This window comes from Camelina sativa, chromosome 8 (assembly GCF_030686135.1).
Source record: "Camelina sativa cultivar CO46 ecotype springtype chromosome 8, ASM3068613v1".
NCBI classification, from domain to species: domain Eukaryota; kingdom Viridiplantae; phylum Streptophyta; class Magnoliopsida; order Brassicales; family Brassicaceae; genus Camelina; species Camelina sativa.
In genome coordinates, this window is record NC_141887.1 from 19,641,251 (window position 1) to 19,654,583 (window position 13,333).

The 13,333-nt window shown below is 36.3% G+C and overlaps 1 long non-coding RNA gene and 1 pseudogene across 3 annotated transcripts; one reads left to right on the forward strand and one right to left on the reverse strand.

Annotated features, from left to right (window-relative positions):
- Positions 1-798: 798 nt before the first annotated feature.
- LOC147940201 (uncharacterized) lies at positions 799-2,573 on the reverse strand (annotated as a pseudogene).
- Positions 2,574-7,181: 4,608 nt separating this feature from the next.
- On the forward strand, positions 7,182-8,664 carry LOC104707318 (uncharacterized). 3 transcript variants are annotated; one of them, XR_754616.3, is made up of 4 exons: positions 7,182-7,473; positions 7,581-7,728; positions 7,835-7,975; positions 8,311-8,664. It is a non-coding gene; the product is annotated as an uncharacterized LOC104707318 (long non-coding RNA). The 3 variants fall into 3 exon arrangements; XR_015564304.1 differs by having other exon boundaries at positions 7,260-7,454; XR_015564305.1 differs by having other exon boundaries at positions 7,308-7,454; positions 7,563-7,728.
- Positions 8,665-13,333: the final 4,669 nt, after the last annotated feature.

The following is a 13,333-nucleotide window of genomic DNA, read 5'->3' on the forward strand; positions in this document are numbered from 1 at the left end:
TGGAAGACGTTTTACTCAAATACATAATTTGAATTATTTTATAAGTTTTGCATCAGATTGGTATTCTTGTACAAAGTGTTATTATTACTGTAACTAATTTATTGTTTTGTAATCATAATTTCACTTAACAGCTACTTTCTCATTAATTCATAGTTGTACCTAGTAGAACCTGGTTATACCCAACAAAATAAAGAATCGAAACACGAGTACAAATTAAGTCATAGTTGTACCTAGTAGAACCTGGTTGTAACGAATACAAGAGAATCTAAACACAAGTAAAGATTAAGTTTTACTTCTACCATAATACAAAAAATCGAAGTACAATGCAAAGACACAGATTAATAGGTTTCAGGAGGCTGCAACCAATAGTCCAAGTTTATGCCAGGCCAAGACTTGTTCCTCTTCTTCCGATAACGTTCTCCCGCAGATAAAAAACTCTTTTCTTGAGTCCTTCCCTTTTTTGGAGTGTACCTTAAAGGTAAGGCGAACAGTTGACATTTTTCTTCAGGAACACTCAAACTCGACTCATGCAGCACTAAAAAATCGTTCTATAATATACCAATGCCCAAGTCTCTATCAAATAATAAATCGAGCATAACTCATGGATTTGGATATTCATAGTTCTTCCTTCCTTCCTCATCGGATTCCTGGTTGGGGCAATCACATGAACACAAGGATACTTGTCTATATCAAAAAATCTGCAAGAACAACTTCTCATTTTCAAGTCCACCAAATACGTCTTACCATCAAGTCCTATAACACTATATTCAAGGTGGAAGCTGTTTAGCTCTTTGACACTTAGATGTGATGCCACTGCACAACGATCATGCAATACATTTTCCACATACGGTACAAGTTTCTTTGTCTCACATGCACCAACAGATTCTCTTCTATATTTGTAAACCACTCTGAAAACTTTTCAAGAATCGCATCAATCAGAGGTAGCAGAGAGTACTTCCTAGCATTCCTAAACACACTATTCATGGATTCTACGGCATTACTAGTGTCAATGTTGTATCTGTCTCCTCCAAAATGACACCTAGACCACTTATCCATCCCTATGCTCTTATCCAAATAATCAACCATTGTTGGAAACCTCAACCTAAAATCACCATACTCTTTCTCAAACTCATTCTTTGTATTAATATGAGCGCATTCCACGAATTTAAGTGCAGCATTATTCTTGTCCGTCTTAGCTTTTTCACGTCTTGAGACAAATGCCAAACACAGTGACCATATAGTGCGCTCGGGTACACCTCAGATACTGCCTTGATGATGCTTCCATGTCTATCGCTCATAAAGAACAATCCAAGTTCTTCTGGTATAACAATTTTCAGCATTTTGAAGAACCATCTCCAACTCACATCTTTATCACCATCTATTACACCAAACACAATGGGATAATGGTGATGATTAGGATCTTGAGCTGTTGCAAAAACTAACCTACCACCATATTTAGTTTTAAGATGTGTTGCATCCACATGTATCACTTTCCTCATTGCCCTAAATCCTTCAATGCAAGCGCCCAAAGCGATAACCAGATATTTGAACCGTTTTTCTGCATCCAATTCCACATGGGTTACTGTCCCAGGATTTACCGTCTCTAACATGTGCAGATAAGAATATAATTTTGCGTAGCTTGCTTCAGGACACCCCTGCACATCACTAACATGTTGTTTATTACCTCTCAAGGCAGTAGAGTATGACAACTGCAAACCAAGTCTTCTTTGCACGATGATCATGATGGTTTTAGGAGTAGGGGTGTTGAATTGACCTGGATAGACATCATGCAAAATCGATGCTACTAATCGTGTTGACCCTTTTTGTTTACTAATGCTTGTACTCGCGACACATCGAGAGCATGTGTGCATATTTCTGTGTACTCTACACTAAAATAGTTAGAATTCTTAAATCTTGCAACTCATAAATACCACTAACAATCTTTTGAAGCTTGCTTGCATCTTAGCATAAGTCGACCCGCATCCGACTTAACTGTTTTAATATTAAAGCAGTTCTTATTTGCAGCTCTATGAACCAGATCTTGGCACAGCCTCCTTAGAGCAAAATACTTGATTTATTTCAAGACATGTACCATCTTCCCATTCTTTAAACTGACTTTTTTTTACATTAGATGGGAGCTCTACATATTCATGCCTATCATCCATATCTGAATCTGAAACATCAGCCACAATTTCATTTATTTGTCCTACATTCTCACACTCTTCATTAACAATAATCTCTTCATTAACAAAACTCTCCAACACCTCCTCAATAATCGGCTCATTTTGTTGTTCACACGGGTTGAAAATAGTTAGAATGCCAGCATTTTCTACATCAACAGCTTTGCCATTTGAAACCAGCTCCCCATAATTTAAACCAACTGAACTTACTCGCTCTACTCTTGAAAGTTGCTCAACCCTCTGGTTTGCTTCCAAATCGCTAAATAACTCTACATGCAACACATGTTTAAGTCCTTCTTTATCCACTGATGTTAGATAGACAAAAACGTCTTCGTCATCTACAATATACCACTCTCTCCGAGCATTAGATAGACTATAGCTCAATTTCAACATACCCTTCGTTTCATCTATCCCAATCTTCCTCCTTATCTTATCAACTAGCAACAAGAAAGTTATTTGCTCCAAAGAAGAGGTCTTAAGTGATATAGCGTATAAACCATTTTTTGAAATCCATTCATGCTCCTCTGAATATTGCCCTCCATAATCAAAAATGAACGTTTGTGTGTATGCTCCAAAGAACGTTTGTGGGGGGGGGGGGGGGGGAGGGAAGAGAGATTTGATTTTTTTTTTCTTTTTTTTCAGATTATATCTAAAAAACAAAATAAAATAAAATCAATTCATTAAGGTTAAAGAGGGAATTACATATTATGAGTGGCATACTGATTATATAGTGGCAATCCTGATTTTTTTTTTTTCAATTAGTGGCATAGAAGACTTTCCCTCCACCTTAGGTGTGTCGGTCGACACCAACATCTGCGGTTTGGCCGATTTTGGTTTTAGAGCGTCGGTTTGATGTGGTTTTGTGTAGGAAATCCTAAGGTCAGATATAAAAGGAGAAACTCGACGCTTTGTCTGATTGTAGCAACTTTTCATCCTTCCAAAGAGTGAGAATAGTTCCTAAGAGTTTTTGTGAAGAATCCATGCTGTTCTTGAGAGATCCTTCTTGCTGAGTGGAGATCTAAGGCTAATGACGTTGTGAAGTGCTAGTTGGTTGTTTTCGTGGGTTTAGGGTAATAATCTTCTTGTTAGAAAGGTGAGCGCATGACCATGGCTGATCTAAGCATGAGATTCTCTGTTTTGTGTATTTATGAATTTTGTGATTGATTCCCTTGAATATTTGTGTGATTTTCGTGTCTCTGTGGCTTGGATTCGCTCCTATGAATGCCTTGTTCGAGTGGGAGGCGTTATGGGAAGGAGATTTACACTGGATGACGCAGGAAAACGATGCTTGGATAATGCAGGAAAATGATGCTTGGCATCAGTGTCGATCGACACCAAATGCGAGGATGGCGCGAGGGATCTAGTGAGTGTTGGTCGACACCATTTGGAGGTGTCGGTTGACACCAACCTTCACCAGATGGCTAGTGTCGATTTGTACCAGGTTGCCAGTGTCGATCGACACCAAACTTCACCAGGTGGTTAGTGTTGGTTGACTCCAACCTTCAGCAGCGCTTGATACTTGATTTTTGTGGTTTGATTGTATTTTTTGATGTTTGTTGAACATTGAATTCTCAATTGCTTGTGTGTATAGCCTAATAGATGGGAGGATTGACTCACTGGGTATTTGTGATAATACTCATGCGTTTTAATTGTTGTTTGTGATGCAGGTAAAGACAAGGTATGATCATGGAATCAAGACAATAAAGAGGAGGATGTTCTAGTGGCTCATTGATATGTTGTCTAGCTTCTGTTATGTTGCTAGAGTTGGGTCATTAGAAAGTTGCTAGGTTGCTGGTTTAATGCTTCATGACATTTTTGAATGATTTATTATTGGTTTATGTAGGGTTGATAATTGTTTTAATTGGTTATTTAATTTATTGGATTTATTTGTTGGATAATTGTTGGTTTGATGTTATTGGTTATTTCCGTTGTTGTATTGATTAAGGATAGGATGATAGTGAGTATGGGATCACTAGTTTAATATTGTACTAAAAACAATAAAAAATGGTCGGGTCGTTTCAATAAATAAGTTAAGACTACTAAAGGATCCAAATGTAATGCATATGCATCTCACATTCTACAAGGACGATAAGACGCATAATGACATAATGACATAACACATTAAAGAGTTAGTCAAAAGTGCTAACTTTCATATTTTAAGAGTGAGTGTTCCATTTAGTTTAATGATATAATCAAGGAAAAAAAATTAGATTGATCCAAATTAATAACTTAATTACTAAACTAACTCATAAAATATAAGGGTTAGATGAGTTATTTTCTTATCTAAAATACCCTTTTTGCTTTGTTAGAAAAAAAAAAGAGAGTCAAATTTACATCCAATCGTTTATTTAAAAAATCGTAATATTTTCAAAAACTAAATCCCACTGTTTTGGTTTATCCCCACACATATTCCTTGTCACAAAGTGTACAGCATTGATGTAAGCAAATTCTGAGGCAAAGCTAAATCCCACTGTTTTGGTTTATCCCCACAAATACTCCGAACCATATTTTCTAAAGTTCTATTAGTTACTTCAATTTGTCCATCAGTTTGTGGATGAACTGTAGAACTTCGGTTAAGAGCTGTTCCAATCATCCTCCAAAGAGTAATCGAAAAATGACTTACAAATTTTGTGTCTCTATTTGAAGTAATTGACTTAGGAACCCCATGAAGGTGCACCACCTCTTGAAAAACAATTAGGCTATGTTGGATGCATCAGCAGTCTTCCTGCAAGCAATAAAATGCGTCATCTTGGAAAATCTATCAACTACCACAAACACAGAATCCACACCTCGTTGTGTACGAGGCAATCCCAGCACAAAATCCATAGCCAAATCTTGCCAAATATCATCAGAAATAGGTAAAGGCATATAAAGACCAGTGTTTTGCGATTGGCCTTTTGATACTTAACAAATATAACACCTTTAAACAATGGCTCCAGCATCTCTCCTTAAGTGTAGCCAGAAATATTGCTCCTCTAGGCTGGCAATGGTCTTGTCTCTGCCCAAATGCCCACTAAGATCACCCCCATGTAAATCGCAGATCAACTTCTCTTTTAGCGATGAGCAAGGGATGCACAGTTGATCTCCTTTAAACAAATAGCCTTCTCGAATATGAAAATCTGCAAAAGGATGCTTCTCGTTGCATTTGGCCTATAGTTCCTTGAATTCAACATCATTTTCATACAACTCCTTCATAAACTCAAATCCCACAATCTCTTGTGCTAAATTAGCTAGCAATGACGCCCTCCTACTCAAAGCATCGGCCACCTTATTAAGCGCACCTAACTTATGATGGATTATAAAGGGTAATTTTTGCAGAAAGCTTACCCAGCAAGTGTGCATTTTGTTAATCACGTTTTGGCTGTGAAGATACATCATTGCTTGGTGGTCAGTGAATAAAATGAACTCTCTCTGAATTAAATAATGCTCCCATTTCCTTAGGGCTCTATATACTGCATAGAACTCTTGATCATAGGTGCTCCACTTTTGTCGAGCTTTACTCAACTTCTCACTGAAGAAAACCACTGGTCTTGTTTTCCAGAGACAAAACAGCACTCCAATAGCTTCAAATTCAACCTGGAACACTTTCTCAAAATAGGCAATGCTAGAACTAGTGCAGTACATAGCTTTTCTTTGATTAAATCAAAACATTTCTCTTGCTCAAGACCCTATTGAAACTTTCCTTTCTTTAAGCACTCGGTAACAAGAGAAGTAATAGTACTAAAATATCTTATAAAACTCCTATAGAAGGTAGCAAGAACATGAAAGCTGCGTACATCACTTACTGATTTTGGTACAGGCCAATTCCTAATAGCTTTCACTTTATCTTCATCAACATAAATTCCTTCTTCTCCAACAACAAAACCTAAGAAGAGCAACTTATTGGTGCTGAATGTACAATTTTCATATTAATGTACAACTTATTCTCTTCTAAAACCTGCAACACCTTTCTCACATGCTCCAAATGATCTTCTTTTGTTTTACTGTAGATCACTATCATCGAAATAAACCACCACAAAGGAACCTGTAAACAGACAAAGAATTTGATTCATTAGCCGCATGAGGGTAATAGGGGCGTTTGACAGCCCAAATTGCATTACCAGCTACCCATACAAGCCATCTTTGCTCTTAAAAGCTTTTTTATTCATCTTGGGGCCTAATTTGTATCTGATGGTATCCACTGTGAAGATCTATCTTGGAAAAGACTTTAGAACCAGTTAACTCGTCAAGCATGTCGTCCAATCGAGGAATAGGGAAATGATACTTGATAGTTATCTTACTAATAGCTCTACTATCTACACACATTCGCCATTGATTTCCTTTCTTAGGAACAAGAAGGACAGGTACTATGCAAGGACTCATGCTCTCACGAATGAACCCTTTCCTTAACAAATCTTCAATTTGTTCCTGTAAATTTTCATTTTCTTTAGGGCTCATAAGGTAATGGGGAAGATTTGGTAAGCTTGATCCCGATATTAGATTAATATTATGCTGAATGTTGCGCATAGGAGATAGTTCTTCTGGTAACTCATCCGCAATCAGCTCCTTGAAATCTTGCAGAATTTCTAGTATTTCTTTTGGAGTTGTTACTTCTTCTGCTACAACACTCATCAGCCCTTTAATCACCACTGGACACATACATTTAGATTCTTTTATTGCTTCATCAAGCTCTTTTTTGCTATTTGTCAATAACAAGAAGTTAGAATTTTTCCTTCCTGAATTTTTGTCAAAGTGTGAAACAGGAGCCATAGCAATCTTGTGCCCATTCCATAGAAACATTAAGACGTTATCTCTTCCTCGATATTTAACGTCCACTACAAGAATATGGTGCATTAATAGCATTATACGATAGCGATTAACATAGTTATGCTATAGTTGACTTAAGTCTGTAAATGTTATAGCGTTTGTTAAAATTGAAACGCTAGAAATTAAGGGTTATGGAAAAAAAGTACGCGGGATAATAATTTTAAATATAGAAGTTCTATACAAATACAATTCAATAGCAAATACAATTTGATTAAACGCTATACAATTGAATAGCGGGAAATAAAATTAATAGCCCCGCTTGAAAATTAAGATTGGGGGTAAATTTTTGTGAAATCTAAAAATTGGGAATTTTTTTGCCTCACTCTCGTCTCTTTGGTCACTCAGCGTCTCTTGCTCACAGGTAGAGAGAGAGAGACAAACAATATTCTTGTAGTGATTCTCTTCTCTCTCAAGAAGTCCGGTTTTTGTCGTCCTTCTTACAGATCCAATTCCACCATCTCTCTCTCCGTAAGACCCATAATTTGACGTATGTTTATAGATCCAATTAATCTCTTTTTCCCACTTCTTCTACTCTTTCCTCATTTTATTTTTTTCCATGTTTTCTCATTTTTTCAGATCTACTTTTTTTTCCAGATCTCATCACCGTTCAGTCTCTACCGCTGAACCAATCGAAGAAGATATGGCAAGGGACGTTTCGCTAGGGATCTCCTTCGTCATGTCATCTTCATCTGCGTGGCTCCATCACCGTCCTTGGCCTGTCGTTGTTTCCACATCTTAGTCGGTGAGTTTGTTCCTAATTTTTAGGGTTCACCGATTTGTGTTTGTCATTCATATATTATTATGATTTTGTTAATTCTTCGTGTTGGGATTTCCTAATTTAATTTAAGGATGGTTTTGGATAATCCTTTTCGGCGGAGCGTTGGTTGATCTGAGGCTTTTCGATGGTGGAAGGGAGGAACGGTATGGTGAGTTGAACATCAGATCGTGAAGATGATTGCATATATAGTTGAGGTGAAGTCAGATTCGAGGTTAGGGTTTAATCTTTCTACTAGTTTGGGTGTAGTTATCAAGCTTAAGTATTCTTCTTGCCTTATTTTGATTCTCTAAGAAGCTAAGTTGTATCTTTCGTTGATATTTTTTCGTTTGCTTCGGAGATTGAGGTTTCTAAGTACGTTTACAGTATTGCTCCTGAATACAAACCAAAGTTTGATGCATTGGTGAGAAAATATATGAGAAACTCAAATTGCTTAAGTTTGTTTTCTTATAAGTTTCTCTTCTATAAGTTTTTTTTTTTTTTTGTTGATTTAACTTTGTGCCATGTTTATGTCAAGTTCCATGTTGTATAACTGGTTTTTATTTGCAGATTTCAATGTTAGCAAAGAAGAAACTAGGTGTCAAATACTGGATTGGTTTTCAGAGGAAGAGGTTGTGGACTGGTGGGAGAAGAGACTAGGTGTCAGATACGGTGGCTTGGCCTAATGATAAAATTCTTTTTATCCGATCTGAACTTGTGGTGTTCTTCTCTCTTGTATGTGTTAGTGTAGATTTTCTTTAGCCTCTCGTATATTCAGCTCTTTAATTTCTGATGTGTTCATAAGGTTTTTGTGGCATTAGGTGGTTTAAAGGAGTTATTTGACCTTATCTTTTATTTATGTATTTTTACTTTGTAATGATATTTTGTACCATTGTTTTATATAAATATAATAAAATTATGGTATTTTCTGTTTAATTTGTCAAATTATCCAAAAAAGAAAAAAAAATTGTGGTAATTGTAATATCTATAATATTTGGTGTAAAAATTAATAGCAAAGTGCAATTGCTATTGTTAAATATACTATTGCATAAAAAAAAGTGCTATATTTGATGAAGACATGATAGCAATGCCAAAAACCGTTATCAAAAGTGATAGACCTATTATAACTGGTGATAATAGAGCGCTTGTTAAAACGCTATAGTATTGTTAGATAGCGTTGTTTAGGCGCTACGAATTGTCAATATTCTTGTAGTGGCCATTATCGTACTACCAAGGATGACCAAGTATGACATGACAAACATCCATGTCAGGAACATTACACAAAACCTCTTCTTTGTATTCTTTACCAATGGAGATCGGAACTCTGCAAGACAATGTTACTCGAAACTGAGAGCCTTTACTTACCCATCCTCAAGCATATGGCTTTTCATGTGACATTGTGGGTAACTTCAAATATTCAACCAGTTTCTGAAAACTAAGTTTTATGTGCTACCATTATCCACAATCAAGTTATAGACTTTGTCGTTGATTGAACATCGTGTTCTGAACAGATTCTTTCGCTGTCCTTCCTCCTTAGATGATAATAAGATCCATTGAAGAATAATACTTATCATCTCATTCAGCTTTTCTTCAGCAAATTCAACCCCAACATATTCATCCTCTTCTTCATGTTCATTTTCTTTTACTAAAAAATCTACAGTTCTCCTACTTGTACAAACATTTGATTTGTGACATTATCCTTGACATCAGAAACACTTGTCGATGGATGGTCTCGCATAAGGGTTACTTAGCTTCTGGATTGGTGCTTTATTCTGCTGAGAATTATTAGAACCATTGTTAGAACTACCAGCTCTTTTGTTCCTAAGATTAGTATCCTTTGTTACTGCACTCTTCTCCTTATCTCCTATTAATTCAGAATTATTATGAGGTGAATTCTTGATGTCTCTCTATTATACACCATTTTAGGCATCTTTTTAGTCATGTTTTGCATTGTTTAAAGCCTAAACTTAGCATTTTTAGGTCCTTAACTTTAGATATTTACATTTACTAATGCCAGGAAGGACCTTCATTGCTGCATTGTTGCATTTTAAATGAAAACAGGTACTTTGGAGCCTAAAAAGAACAAAAAGAAGGATTCACAAGTTGCAGCTATCACAAGGAAGGACCTGGTGTCATTTATGGGGTTTACACAAGAGGATTTGAAGCATCAAGAAGGAAAAGGGAGGCACTAGACCATACCACCCGAAAATTGCCAAATAGCACCTAGTCGAGTTCATGACGATACCCTCAAAGATCGACTCTAATGAAGCTTTTCTGTTGTGGATCAGCTTCTGATTTCTTTATAAAAGTTACACAAAATCGAGTTAAGTTTCTAATGGTGGTGATTTACGGCCAATCGGTTGTGCGGTTCAAGAGTTATTCCTGTTTTAGTGAATGTATATCATCCAGATCCAAGAATGGAACCACCCGATCGCCTATCCGATCATGTACCCGATGTGGAGCTCGGGTCTAGCTTTGTGTAGACCTTTGGGTACCTGCTGACGCGGCTAGATCAACTTGTTTCCTTATAAATACCCCCTCTTAACCCTATTTTTGACACACAAGAGGTGAGAGCCGTTTTTACACTTTCCTTTGAACAAATTTTCCAGTTTTTGTTATTCTTTCAACTTGGATTCTGTTTACTTTTTGCTATTGCTTCTTTCTAATAAAACATTTATCTATTTTTCATCTTTATGATTATACAACTTTTATTTGTTTCTGGGTTTATGTTCTTTGTCATGAAATCTGAGTAGTGAATCAAAGTTTCTAGGGATGGGATAGGCTAGTATGTATTTTTAATCGGTTAGGATGTTTTAGCATGATTGATTTTATGAAAATTCCCTTTTGGATTGGTGTTCTTAGTGCTAGTTTCAGACCAAGAGGTTGAGATTAGATCCTAGGCATTTCTGCACCGAGAGGTGTTCGATGAAATGTCTGAATCAACTAATGCCAGAGATTTACTCACTTAGCCTAAGAGATTAGATGAGTAAGGAGTTTGTTGACAATAATGAATTGGATTTTAATGTCTGCTTAGTCATGTTTCTCCAACGAGAGTTGGGTAACAAAGTGATTAAGGTTGATTGTTTCTACCACGAGAGTGGATTAGCAAGGATTAGAAATTCATTGTCTAGAGAATAGATTGCTTAAGGCTTGTAAAACATTCTAGGTTGATTAGGAATACTTATGAACCGATTACCCCATCTTTAGGAGCTTTCGTATTTTGATTGTTTACTGTTTTTATATCAACTCGACCACCAACCCGACCTGGTATTCGATCACCAGCATCGTGTGGTACTTCGAGTAGTTCTACATTTTTATTTTCTTATTTCTATTCAATTTAGGTTGTTAGTCAAAACCCTTATTATTGCTTGGCTTGACTTGCATTATTCTGATCACATCTTATTAGCTAGCATAACAACCATTTGGATTGATAACCTTTTGTACTACAACTGCATAGAGAATTGTCGCCTTGGGCGTTCAGCGTCTTCGGGTTATTCGGGCTGGATTGTTCGGTTTAGGGGAAATTCGGTTTTTTCAAAATCCTACCGAATAGACCTGAATTAAAATTCGGTTCTGGCAGTTTTTTGGTTTAAAATCGATTTCCAACTAAACTGAATTGATTTTTTCCTCGGTTTATTCGGTTAACCGACAATAAATTGCAAATCCATGAAAAAAATCACAAGCTATTTAACAAATTTAAAACTAAAAAATCAAGTTCATAAAGATAAATTACAAACTCATTATCAAAATTCTACAACAAATTACAAAAATTACGGTTATGAGGCTGGCGACAAAACTGATGCTGACATTTTGCCGTTGGTTCAGGCCGTTCAACGAGATCTTTTGTAGACAGCTTCATAGAACACAAACTGAGAATCACAAGTCATCTGCTACATCCTTGCAGTTAACCAATAATATACTCTGAATTCTTATGATATACAATTATACAACTCTAACTTCGATTTTAACCACAAAAACAAAGATCCACAAAGCTTTAGTTGACAAAAAAACAAATACATCACCTCACAAATTCAAACATACATAAAAGCAAAAAAAAATCAGAGATTTGAAGCATAAACAACAAAGGACAATCATAAGATTAAGAAAGTTTAAAGAAGAGAGAGAGTTTTTTACCTCAGGATGAAAGATCTCGGGAGAAAAAACTCAGCAGCTGTAAAAAAATTACTTATATCCTTTAAGGTTTAGGTTTTGTAATAGATGGTGGGCTTTTGAACAGTGTTATTATTGGGCCAAATAATAACAAATTGGAATAATTGATAATGGACTCAAATCAAAGAAATAAAAAAATCAGTTTTAACACATAATAAAACTGATTAGGTTTTCTCTTTTAATCGAGCTTATCAAACATGGCGACCGCTCTCGTCTTCTTCCTTATGGCACACAATCACATAACCAGGTAAACTACACAGATGAGGAAGAACATGTTGTGATGAGTGTATATAATCGATCAGTACCGATTACCTAACCGAATTCCGATTTCCCAAATCTATTTCGCGAACGTTTAGGCTGAGTCTCTTCGGTTCCGCCAATAACCGAAAATATCGGGTTGATCTGTTTGGTTTGATCGGTTTTTGCCGAACGTCCAGGGCGAGGGAATTAATACCCTGGGTGAAAATTCCCACTCAGCTTTCAAAGCTAGACTAGAAGCCTTTTGCACGTTCCATACAGTTTGTAAACCCATTTTCTCTTGTATAGAACTCTTTAACCCACATGATCTTGCCACTTTCTGATTTTCTATCTCTCCAAGATCATCACGCTCAGAAAATCGCAGAAACTCTGCTGTATACTTTGTCACATTCCTTTTTTCTTGAACACATTCAATATACTTGTCCATAGTCCTCTGGTAAAAACCTGTCCATCATGAACTGTTTCATCCGTCTCCATGTCTTGAATGGCCCATTTCTTTGTTTTTGCCTCTGAATAACAAGTTTATCCCACCAGTACTCTTCAGCCTAATTGCCACCATCTTAACATGCTTGTTTTTAGGGCACCCATGAGTTCAAAGAATCTATCAACGCTTATTTGCAATTCTAGAAATTCTTCAACATGCATAGTTCCATAAAAGAATGGAATGTCAGCCTTTATGCGATAATCATGATTAATTTGTCGATTAATTTGCTCAACTTCATCCTCCACAACTTCCTCTTCATCAGAATTTGAACTTTCATTAATAACAACACGATTGTTGTCCAATATTGGGATTCATCTTCCCCTGTTTATATGCTAATTTTCGTTAAACCCTTGTTCTTATTCCCTGTCTCTTTGTTGATTTGCGTTTTTGAAGCCGTTTCCGATCTCAGTTGTCAAATTCGTCATCTGGTCGGTCAAAGCAGTTAGAGCTGTGGTAATAGCCTGAAAATCTGCTTTGGTCACAGATTGATCCCCCTTAGCTGATCTAGCTTAAAAAAAACAAAGAAAAAGTCTGCTCTGATACCACTTGACGCAGACGAAAACTCTAAGAATAGCAAGCGCTATTCCTTGATAGAAATCAAGTTTGCAAGGATGAATATGATTGATTGAAACTCTGGAAATCCATCAGAATAGAGAAAAACTATCTGCTTTTTATTTACTA